This window comes from Cuculus canorus, chromosome 3, assembly GCF_017976375.1.
Source record: "Cuculus canorus isolate bCucCan1 chromosome 3, bCucCan1.pri, whole genome shotgun sequence".
In the NCBI taxonomy this organism is placed as follows: domain Eukaryota; kingdom Metazoa; phylum Chordata; class Aves; order Cuculiformes; family Cuculidae; genus Cuculus; species Cuculus canorus.
In genome coordinates, this window is record NC_071403.1 from 78,105,417 (window position 1) to 78,118,180 (window position 12,764).

The following is a 12,764-nucleotide window of genomic DNA, read 5'->3' on the forward strand; positions in this document are numbered from 1 at the left end:
AAATTTTTACCAAATAAACTTAATTTTCCGGTGAATATGAATTATGTGTGTTTGCAAAAAAGGCACCTTGACAAAAGTGAGTTCTTTCAAAGACACAATTCCTGCTAAGGAATTCCTGTAGAATCTAAATAATGGTTTTGAGTAGATTAAGAGACAGAATTCCTTAAAGAAATAGGATACTGTACCAAATGAAACAGATTTTGGTGGCGGTTTTCATTTTTTTTTTTAATTTTAGAGTACCGAGTAACTTCCATCTGCAGAAGTATGTAAGGAAACATAGAGCGGCAAGGCATCTATGATGACCCATCCTATGTGATACCTTCAGCACCAGAACTTTCATGCTGTGATCACAGTCTGGGTTAGTAACAGAGATTTCTCAAAGTTCTTTCCAACTCAAGGTGCTGCACCTGTCACCTGAGAGCAGACATCCCAAAAATTCCTCTTCAACCCAACACACAACAAAGCCAAGGTGTTGGCACCAACAATACCTGCAAAACAAAAATGGTCCTTTCTGGTTTAGTGTGTAGTCTCTTAGGCTGTATGCTCCCTGCTTTTGATGGTCCAAGTTAATTTGGTGTCATTCTCTGGAAGGGCTAAACTCACCTGTTGCCAGGGTGAGGAGAGCAACATAATTTCCCATGACAACTTAGCCTCAAATGGTTAACCAGAGCACTAGGGAGATACTGTAACATCTGGAGGAAAATGCATTAATCTCCGGCCTATCACGGCATATGGAATGGAAGTGTCCTCACCAGCCGATTTCTACCAGCTGACTGCCCTTTCCCAGCAGAAGAAACTATCTTTACTGCTAAGAAGCAAATGTATGGGTTGGGTATTGCAAGGTTGTACCCTAAAGCAAGGGCAGAAACTCTCAATAAATGCTTTAAGTCAGGATGAGAAAAGGGTGGGGGGAAATAACCCCCTTTATTTCCAAAGCTGTCCAGAAAAGGCAGTATAGCACATTTTGTGATGGATGCCTAGCTCACTTAAATACTTCCATTAGGGGAGAAAATACTACTTTCAGTCTGTTGGGAGCCTCTTGATGGTGGTACCAGCATCTCCAGCTTGCGGAGATGGATGCAATGGCCTGTTTAGTTGGTGATATTAAGCAATCTCTGAATGTGGGCTTTGCTGTCAGGACTTCATATGCCAGTATCTTTTTACTTCAGGAAGAATATTCCACATAAATCAGTTCTCTTTTACAGGACTTAAAAAAAAATACAATATTATCTCAATTAAACAAGAGTGTTTTTCTGCATATCTATCACTCCAAATGGAACAGAATGACAGCCAGATCAATGTATGTCCTGTAATTCAGAAAAGGGTTTAAAAAATGTTTCATCTAGATTAAAGGCCTATTCCTCCTGCCAGTGCCATGTGCAGTTTTTGGCTGAGGAAAAGTGGGAGGCTGTGTGTGAGAGGCTGTGTGTGTGTGTGTTGTCATTAACTGTTATTGATAGTCACCCATGTTCTTTTCTCTTTGTTTATCTCACACAGACAACATTGGGTATCTGATCCAAACATATCCACTTTAGAATTGCTGGAATGCTGCACAGAATGTTGGTGTGTTGATAAATGCCTGGTGTTATTTTTCCATCTTTGCAAGTCAGGATAGTATAAAGACGGGTAAAGGAAAAGATAAACATACATAACTCTTTCAGAGAGCAGGTGGATGGATATTTCTCAACACAGATTATAAGCCCCTGTGTCATTATAGTGTGTCATTATAGTAATGGGAGATTTATGCTAGCAATACTTGCTGTTTTTTTGCCAAAAGCACACATTGCCTAAATTGACACTATTGATATAGTGCTCTCCTCATTTAAGGTGCATTAGAGACACTGTAAGAAGAGAAATGTGGAGGGACATTGGGAGGCTATTAGTGAGTTGCATATGAAGTTAAATGTGAAACAAGCAAATGGTCATCTCATTGTAGCACAAAACGCCTGTCTCTGCATGAAAACAAAATCTTTCTCATTCCGTTTGCACTTTGTATGTTGGTAATCTGCGCAGCACTGAGAGGTATTATTCATTCAACAAGGCTAATATCAAGGATAGCATTTTGAAAAAGGCTATTTTATTGTGCATAGATATCATGATATCTCCACTAAATGTCCCCCAAATCAAACAGCATGGATGGTGACACATTCTGCTGATGGCCTGTGCTATCAGCTGATTCCAGGAAAACTTAGTTTTTATGTATTATGAACATGTCATTTTAATATCTACCATATATATACGTGAAGAAGGAAGAATGGAAGGAAGAAATGATAGAGGCCAGGAAGGACAGATGAAAAGAAGGTTGGAAGGAAGTAGGATGGACACACAGAAGGATTGAAAACCAAGGAAGGTAGGAAGGAGGAGAGGTTCAGAAGGAAGGAAGGAAGGGAGAGACAGAGGGAGGGAGGACAAAAAGACATAACGAAGTATAGAATGAAGGACAGTAGGAAGTATGGAAGGAAAAAAATATGAAGAGAAGGACAGAAGCAAGGCAGGATGGATAGAAGGACAGATGGTAGATGGGTGGATGAAATACTCAGAGATATGGGCTAGCAGTATAACGGGGTGTTTGGACTTGATGGTCGCAAAGGTCTTTTCCAACCTAGTGATTCTAGGATTCTGTGGAAGAAAGACGGAAGTAAGAAAGGATCAATAGGCAGAACAGTGGAAGGAAGGACAAAGGCTGAAGGAAGAATGGATGGAAGATCAGATGGAAGCAAAGAGAGAAGGACAAGTGGAAGGACAGATGGTGAAATGGACACATGTACAGCATGACAGACAGAAAGAAAGATGGACAAAAGGAAGGAATGATGGATGGAAAGGGAGAATTAAGGATAGCAGGATGGACAGGAAGGATGGAAAGAAGGAAGGATAGAGAGCAAGGATAGACAGAAAAGAAGAGCAGAAGCAAGGACAGACAGAAGGAGAGACGCATAGAAGAATGGTTATAAGGAAAGAAGAGTGGACAGGAGGAAGGAAAGATGGACAAAAGGAAGAAAGAATGGACAGGAGGAAGGAAAGATGGACGGAAGGAAGGAAGGATGAACAGAAGGATGGAAGGACACAGAGACAAAAGGAGGGATGGAAGGAAGTACAGACAGAGGGAAGGATGTACTGAAGGCTGGATAAAGAAAGGGTAGATGGACACAAGGAAGGACAGAGGGACAGAAGAATAGAAGGAGCAATGGGAGTAAGAAAGGAAGGAATGATGGGCAGAAGGAAGGATGGATGGAAGAAGGGACACGCAGAAGCATGGAAGACAGGAAGGATGGATGGAAAGAAGGGAAATACAGGCAGAAAGAAAGACAGATGGACAGAAAGATGAAAGGAAGGATGGAAGGAACAAAGGAAGGAAGGATGAATGGAAGGAAGGGTGTATGGAAGTAAGTACAGAAGGACAGATATACAGAATAATGGACAGAATTAAGTAAGGATGGACAAAAGGAAGGAAGGAAGAATGGATGGAGGAGGGAGAGAAAAAAAATGGAAGAGAGTACAGAAGGATGGAAAGATGGATGGAAATAATGGTGGATGAAAAGTCAGAGAGAAGGAAGAAAGGAAGGAATGGTGGATAGAAGGACAGACAGAATGAAGAAGGAAAACTTAGTTGGACAGTAGGAGGAGAGAATGGAAGGTGGGAGAAGGGCAGCATGGCTAGAAAGAAGGATAGAAGGACTGATGAAAGGGTGGCCAGACAGAAGGAAAAAAGTGAAGTAGTATGATGGGAAGGGCAATGGCAGAAGAAAGAGCAGATGGGTGGAAGGTATAGATATGTATGGAGTGACAGAAGAACAGATGTGCGGATGGATGGAAAACTGGAAGGACAGAAGCAAAGAAGGATGGACAGAAGGAAGTAGAGATATATGAATGGACCAAAGGATGGATGCAAGAAACAAAGGATGGAAGAAATGAAGGAATGTAGAAAGATGGACAGAAGGACAGAGAGAAGGAAGCAAGAAAGGAGGAAAGAAAGGAGAAAAGGGCATACAGAAAGATCAATGGAAGGCTGGAAGGAAGGATGAATAGAAGGAAGGATGGACAAAAGGAACGAATGATGGCTGGAAGAGAGGCAGGATGGAAGGACAGAAAGAAAAAATTGCTGGATGAACAGATAGATTGAAAGAGTGACAAGTAGAAGGATGAATGGAAGGAAAGGTGGAGGGATGAAAGGACAGAGAAAGAGAGACAAGTACTGAAGGAAAGGATGACAAGGATGGATGAAAAGAATTCAGGAGTGAAGGATGATGGAAGAAGGTAGAAAAGGGAAAGACTGAATGAAGGATGAAGGACAGGTGGAAAGACTGAAGGAAGGATGGAAGGATAGATGTAAGGATGAACAGAAGGAGTAAGAGAGAAAGATGGAAGGATGGATAGAAAAGAAAGGTGGAAATATGGACAGAAGACAAAAGGAACAACAGAAAGAATGATAGATGGAAAGAAGAACAGATGGATGGACAGTAGGAAGGATGTGTGGAAGGATAGATTATAGGAAGGAGGAAATACAGACAGAAAGAAGGACAGAAGAAAGGACAGTAGAATGGAAGAACAGGAGGGACAGAAGGAATGAAGAACAGTGGATAAAAGGATGCAAGGATGGAAGGAAGGATGGATTTACAGAAGCACAAAAAGAATGAAGGCCAGATGGAAGGAAAGAAAGAATGTCTGATGGGTGGATGGAATGAAAGAATGACAGAGAGAAGGAAGAACAGATAAAATTATGGAAAGAGGGAAGATGAATGAAGGATGGAAAGATGGAAGGATGCACAGAAGAAATAAAGTACAGACTGATATAAAAAATTAAAGAAGTACAGATGAAGGAATGGATGGATAGAAGTACAGAAGCAAGGAAGCATAGATGGAAGGAAGGACAGATGCACTGAATGATGGCCCAATGGATGCAAGGAAGGGAAGATGGACAAAGGAAAGAACAAGGCGAAAGATGGATTGATGGACAGAAAGAAAGAAGGATAGACAGGAGGGGAGGATAGACATAAGAATGGATGAAATGAAAAAGAGATGGAAAGAATGAAACAAGGAACGAACCACTGAAGGATAGAAGGTCAGACAGAAGGAAGGATGGATGAAAGCATGAGCAGAAAGAAGGAAAGATATAGACACAGAAGGATGCCAGGAAGAACAGAGGGAAGGATGGAATGATAGAACTGATGGAAGAACAGAAGAAATGACAGAAGAATGAAAGGATGGTTGGAAGCACAGAAGGAGAAAAAAATAGAAATAAGGAAAATGAAAGAAGAGAAGATGAAGACCTGTTGTTCGATGCGTTGGTCAGCCATGTACGTTCTGTCCCATTCCAGTCTGACGACTGCCTGAGATGCTGTCATTCTGGATATAATACTTGCAAATGACCCAAGAGGAGCATGTGCTCTGAGCTATAAGTAGGCAAGATGAACCATTTGAACTTTTCTCATCTTTCATCTGTGTTGTATTCACAATTTTTCTCACAAATTAACAAAGCCACAGTGTTAATGAGAAGGTGGTACTGAACAGTTTCAGTTTTAGTTTTGTCTGTCAGATGAGAGCTATTTCCTCTGCTACAGTACTACACAAAAATTATTTCAGGAGAGAAAAACCAAAAATAATATTTGCCACCATAACTTTCCCCCAACAAAACCAGAACTTTGGCAATCATTGTAATAGGTCAAAGCCACCCATGAGAACTGGTGTTTGCAAAGGAAAACTTGGACCTTAGCCTAAACAACCTGAGGATGCTTTTTAAATGTACATTGTAATTCATCTGATGTATGGTCTAGAGAGAGCAAGAATGACCTAGTTGTTTCAGCACTGAACCTGGTTTTGGAGAGCTAGGTTTAGTTCACAGCTCAGCTACAGGCTAAAATATTGGACATGACATGTGCCCTCTTTTCCCTCCTGAAACAAGAGATTATTACTTCAGTACTTCACACTGGTGAGAAAAGACAGAATTCATTAACCTCTGTGTGTTCTCATATACTCTAATCGCAAAAGGTCATACATAAATTACAGTATAAAATCAACTAGCTATTTTAGTAGGTTAGTCTAAGAGTTAACACACCATGAAATATTCATATTAAAAGGAGCAGCTGGCATTAGATCTGGTATTAGTTCCTTGGAGAAATTAAAAACCTACCCCTTTCCTTCACAAACTTCTTCATATAATATTCGCTTTTTTTTTGCGTTCAGTTATGTTGAAGATGCATTGGAGCTGTAAATCCTGATCCATAGTTCTCTAGAATCACAATTTATTGTGTACAGAAAAGTACTTTTGAAACTGTGTGCCAGGTTTGCAGTTGTCAGAAACCATCCTACTGGCTGAAGCAAGAAGTGTGCCACATTGTGTTAGAGGGGGCATTTTTCCTTCTGGAAGTACACGGAGACACTGATCCAAAAAATCCCTCTAGCAATGGTTTTGTGGGGGCTTCCTCCAGAAGCAGATAAAACAGACAAGGCAAATGACGGCACTGACTCAGGTGAAAATTTATCCAATACTTGAACGTGAATCTGCTTTCTCCAGTACAGCTGCTCCCCAGACTTCCTCCTCTTTATATAAAAGCATTGAATTCCATAACTCTTAACCTAATTAAACCTTAAATTTTGTTGGCTCATTTCTCTCTGTGCTTTACATTTTATTCTGTGAATGTGGCAAATCAAAATGTGAAGCAGCATGCAGTGTGTCCAAATACAAAATGGAATTATCTCCATTTTTATTTCAAGTACTACAGAGAGAAAAGGCAAGGAAGATGCTCGCATTAAAGAATGTTTTTTAAACATTTTTATTCCAATGACGATCTTTTCTATAGGAGTCACCGTGTATTTTGTTGAAGTTTTTTGCTTCCAGTAATGACCTTCCTTCCAGTTGTTTTTGCTGTGCCATTATTTCAAAAAGTAAGAATGAGCCCCTAAATAAAAAACAAAACAAGAAAACACACATGTCCAGAGTGATGGTCCTCAACATGTTCCTGCTGATTGCTCTACCTTATGCCCACAGAGAGCAGTGGCTATTGTAAACTTCAACTGTCTTCAGAAGTTTACACTGAATCAAACAGAATCATATACTTTTCGCATAAAAATATTATCCATTTCTCAAGAAAAGAATGGTGGTGCTCCCCAAAGACAAGAGAAGTTCTAAAGACATCCTAAGCATTACATGAGAAATCTAAAAAGATTTACAAAGGAGAATTACGTTAATATCCGTGGAGATGTAAAAAGTATACATGTTCAATACCACAAACATATATACTCTTTTAGGTTAAACACTCCATTTCTTGCCCTGCTCTCATAATAACCATTAGCCACTCTCCGTGTGACTTGCAGTATGTTTAGCTACATTTGTTTCCTTTCCGATTGATGATTTTCCAAATAAGCGGATCAAAACTCTAATCTGACTTAATGATTGTCAATCCTTGTGTTTTTTAATGTCTTGCAATTTTACTTTCTCACTGAAAGCACCACTTCTGGAATTGCACATCGTGGGATTGCAGAGCAATTCCACTTTTATTAAAATGAAAATCTTTGAATATGTCATGCAAAGACCGAAATGATGAATGCAAAAAGTTAATCATCCCAACACTTATTATTTTTTAAAACCTCATGTGTTTTTGATACTTCAGTCATGGTGCTTTAATGCTTGGAAGTAGAGGTCTTGATGAGAACGTCAGACCAGAGTCTAGGTTCCAGGGATTCCTATATCCAAAACATTGAAAAAAATAGTTTTCTACCTGCTTTTTAAACTGGTTTTGGTCTACATTAGGGTGGGAGGGACATTTTTAAACAAAAACTCTTCTGTTGTGAGTAACTACTCAACTAACAAAATTTGATGATCATTCTATGTACAGGAATTTCCCAAGGGAAAAAGTTGAACAAACAGGACAAATAAATGATGTGCCCTGGCTGTAGGTGCTGCTACATGAGCATCTGGGCCTAAAGTTCCCTTTCTGTGTGTCCTGCACAGTTGCTCAACCACCAGTCTTTCTGTTTTCCCAAAACCTGGAAGAGTTAGAGCATGAAAATCAGCTGCTGCCAAAGGCACAGCAAGAAGCATCTCGTGATTGTGTAAAATGGTTATGATTCACTTCAAAAGCAGCAGCAAATACATCGGTAACACTTAACTATGTAATTCCCTCTTCATGCCAGTGAAAACAATGACACATAAAGAGTTCAACAGGAAGAACAAAAAAAATACAAGTAAAAGATTTGATTGCCCATTTCTCAATGGTTAAACTCAGAAGGACTTTAATCTCAAATAAGTACCTTCTGTCCACTTGCTTACAGGTAAAACTCTGAGTGAAACACAAACCACACACTAGAAGTTGCCAAGGAAACTGGATTCACCTACAATGCGACATTTTGATTGTTGCAATATCTTATATTTCTCCATCCACATATATCTTTAAATTAATGTTGCCCTTCATGGTCTAATTAGCCTGATGGCATTGCCATTCAGGGCATGGAGATGGATTTGCTACCTGATTCAAAGCTTAATCCACTCTTATTTTTAAAGTAATGTACCAAAAAAAAAAAATCTTCAAAATTGCTTTGTGGGTAGGTTCCTTCAGTCTGCCTGTTTTCCCCACATCGATAGCCAAAATAATCAACAACAGATCTAGTTGAAATGCATAAATACAACATTCCTCAACTGTGATTGCTCTGTAAAACTAAAAGTACATAAGGAAAAATTTTGAAATCATTTTCCCTTGCTAATTTTTCTGGATTCACTACACTCAATGTATTGTGCAGGGGCTACAAAATTCCATTTCCTTTAGATTCAGTGGGAATTTTTATTGACCTCAGTAAAGCTGGAATTTCAACTATATTGTAGGGAGGCCACCAACTCAGTATTAAAAGTCAACTGGAGTTGGATTGCATTGTCCCACAGTGGCTGAACTGCTGAAATGCCTTCAGTGTGTGCTAGCTGGAACAACAGATCATGTTTTTTGGCTAGGTCTTCCAGCTAAACAAATCATAATTACTCTATAGTTTGTATATGGACAACTTTTGAATCTTGGGTTTGGGTGAGTATTATCAGAAGAGTTCCAGATTTAAATCTTATTCCTGAGGTTTTTTTGTCTAGTTTGGTCACAGCTCTATGCATAATTTGCAGAGACTCAAAGCAATGGCCTTTAAATGAGATAGCCAAACGAGCTAGCACAGCTAGGAGTAATTATTTTCCCATCAGTATAGCTATCAGAATGGTTTTATTGTACTCTGGGTGTGTTTTAATTTCTCCACTTGTTTTCCAAATGGTACAAGAAAGGTACCATATGACAGAAAACCAAACTAATAGAAAATTAAAAGCATGAACATCTTTACCACAAAAAGGAAACAACCTTGCAGTTATCTTAACTGCAACCTGCAGTGATTTGAATATATGAAATCCTCCTCTGTGGCTCCCCACCCTCCTTGTTTGGAAAAATCTATGTCTAGAAAGCTTTGGATATCTGATCTACCTGTAAGACTTTAGATATATCCAAATAAATACCTTGGATCTGAGCAAATCTGAACCTTCTGATGAATTTTGACAAACATCCCATATTGTATCTCTTGATGTTGGTTGAAACCTACAACAGGTAGGCTGGTTTTTCTGAACTTTCAAAGAATTTTACCTGACTGAACTTTACAGCAGTTTTTTTCCAAGCCATGTGTTGTGTCTTGGTTGAGATGGATCATAGCCACTTTGAGGGTTCTCTTATGGCTGGGGCTGATCTTAATAAAGAATAATTAAACAGAATCTGGCAAAACACCAAAGATGGCACTCTTCTTTTAGAGAAACAGGTAAGTTACCAGCTTAAAAATTCAAAGGAGGCTCAAGAATATTCCTGGGATATCCAGTCTGAAAGGTACTCTAAATAAAAAAAAAAAACACCTTAAGTACAGCGAGATAGAGGACACAAAAGGAGAGGCTATGGGAGCAGGGGCCAAAAGAACTTGGTTGCATTTGTGACCTCTTCTTTTTTTGCATTATAATACTGAAAGATCCTGAGATACTTATCTCTGTCCTTAACAGCACAAGTCTGCATCTGGACCTCTCTAGAGCAAGTGGCAACAATCCTCCTGGTTTTACTGGAACAGGATTAAAAAGATACAAGGAGAGTACGGTGAGCTGGTGGGAAGCAAAGGATTCACTGCTGAAAATAGATTTTAGATCTGATAATAACGATCAATGGCTAGTTAGAACGCTCAGAAAAAGAAAGCTTAAAACCAGTCCCATATTGGCACAGCATACAGCCAGAGAAGCATGCCAGCCCATGCAGGGAAGAAAACCAAAAATAAGTAATTCCATCCCCCAATTCCTCCCAGGTTCAAAAATGGCTCAACTGAAAAGTGAAATTATACCATATAGCTTGAATTCTCCTGTCCCATCCAGGACTGTGAAAGGCAAACCTGGGAAAAGCCAATGTGACCATTTTGGCAACAGGACTGATGAAGCAAATAAACCATTCCTTTGCTTTGCATGCAGAAATAAATTCTCTTGGCAGAAACAATAAAGTGTAACTGAATGTGGTGGTACAGGCTGTCCTGGAGGTGTTCATCTCGCTATCCCACCGAGCCTCTGAGTACATGATCAGGAGTAGCTGCAGGTGTGTGCAGGTCATTTAATCTACTGTAATGATTCTGGCAGCTGGAGTGCTATGCGTGGTTTGAAGAAGTGAATTCTGTAACAGTAAAGCACAATTGACTCAAGTGGATAGTTTTGTGGAACTGAGTTAACTTATGTGATTTGAAATGGCTTTAAAAATTGAATATTAGCAGGTGATCATTATACAGTTGTAAGATCAATTAACTAGCTGGAGAGCTGACAGTGTTTAGTACAGATATGCTTATACTTCTATTTTTTTTCCTGCTGCTGCTGAAATCTAACTAAAATCATTGAAGCCTACTTGTTCCAACCTGCATGAGTAACTTCTTTTAAACTGATTTTGTAGAGCCACTTACATCAAATTTCTTACTTCAATATACACCGATAACTCTCTCAGGAGACTAATTAGCATGAGAAGAAAAATAAGAAGTGGCACTGTACACACAGTGGAACTGAACTCTGAAGTCATTGAGGTGCTTCCAGTGTTTTTGATAAAGGACTCCTATAAGATCTTACGTAAGGCTGCAGAGGTGAGAGGTGCAGAGAGGTGTCAGGTGTTGCAGCAGAACTGACCTGCTCTCAGGAGTCAATGCTCATCGAGGACACCCATCTGCACAAGAGATTGAGAAGCAAAAGTATGAAGTGCCTAAATCATGTAACATATTGTGGTGATAAGAGATTAACAAGTATTATGACTTCTGCTCCTTGTCCCTTTTACGCTAGTAAAAAGTACAAATTCATTTAAGTCAGAACAACGGCACAGTGATGAATATTCTGTGGTGTTTTCAAAACTAAATATTTATTTCAGGGGCATTACACCCTCTGAATGGGGGTACTGATTCATTGGTCCTCTTTAGAAATTGGATTAATTCTATCCCAAGTGAAGACCCTATTCTAAAACCTTTATTTAATCTCATAGACAAATACTAATCAGTGTCTTCCAGAAGCTCCTATGAGCTGACTCTGTCATTTCCCTGGCAGCCTTCTAGAAAATACTGGAAAGCATAGCTACACATATCCTTCAAAATTCAAATCCGATGGTAGATTAAAAAAAGAATAAAAGAGGATTTTGCAGAGAAAGAAAGAAAGAACATCTATCTTTGTTGACAGCAATAAAATGTAACTTGTCACCAGAGTTGATGTGTTGTATTAATGGCTCTTTTGTGAAAGCACAGAGCTGAATATAATAAATATTGATGTGAGCACACTGTTTTTGGAAGTGTGTGATAGATGAAACTTTTTAAGGAGAATACAAAATTGTTTTCAGTATTTTTTCAACTTGAAAATAAAATACACCCTTTTAATTAGAAGCAGTTACATTTGCCACCAGGAACAATTTTTGCTGCTGATGCAGCTGATAAAGAAATAAAGAAAAGGTATTCTCCATGTGTTAGGCACAGCTGTCAACAAACAAAACCGAGAGACTCCAAATGAGATGGAGCGTTACTGTATGTTGTACTGTATTTGGGCTTTTTTATTTTCTGGTATGTAAGTGTCTTGATGTTCACAGTGGCAGCTTGGTTGCCGTGGTTACTTGTGAGCCAGAGTCTATCTCAATCTGAGGAGCCCCAGTATTTTTCCTCCTCTCTACTGGTTATGTCCACATGGGCATCCCCTTAAGCAACTCAGTAGAAACTGTGGGATCAAGCATCACAAATCAGCATCCAACACTCAGTAGTTCTTCACAGAGAAGAGGATCTAACAGCATTCCTGATACTACCCTCACCAGCCAGTAGAAGTTGCTCAAAATCTCCTTCTACATAGCAAGAGCTCCCAAGCTTACATGCCACTTCTTGTGCCGACTGAATGGCTGCTCCCATGTTCAGGAAGCTAAATTTGGTCCATTCCAGTGGATGCATGAGGTGACCAGTGAACAGGGCTTACTGAAGAAAACATGTCCCAAAATAGGGAAGCCAATTTAAATCCAGGAGGGATGGAGCTAAAAAGGGAATGCATGTCAACAAATAGAATCAGCTGCTGTCATAAAGCCTCCTCCAAGAGAAACCAATGTGTTATAGTGTAGACAAGTGGTCTATACAGACATTGGAGAACTGGCTGACAGGCTGCACCCAGAGGGTGGTAGTAAACAGCTCCTTTTCAAACTGGCAACCTGTCACAAATGGGGTCCCCTGGGGACCGATATTGGGTCCAACACTGTTTAGTATCTCTCTTAAGTGATCTGGATAATGGA

The 12,764-nt window shown here is 39.5% G+C and overlaps 1 long non-coding RNA gene across 1 annotated transcript in view; it reads left to right on the top strand.

The window, feature by feature from the left end:
• The first annotated feature begins 233 nt into the window (after positions 1-233).
• LOC128851875 (uncharacterized) overlaps positions 234-12,764 on the top strand; it is a 31,564-nt gene continuing 19,033 nt past the window's right edge. The window contains exons 1-2 of the long non-coding RNA XR_008449409.1: positions 234-358; positions 10,001-10,091. This is a non-coding gene — a long non-coding RNA (uncharacterized LOC128851875). The remainder of the gene's footprint in view (positions 359-10,000; positions 10,092-12,764) is intronic.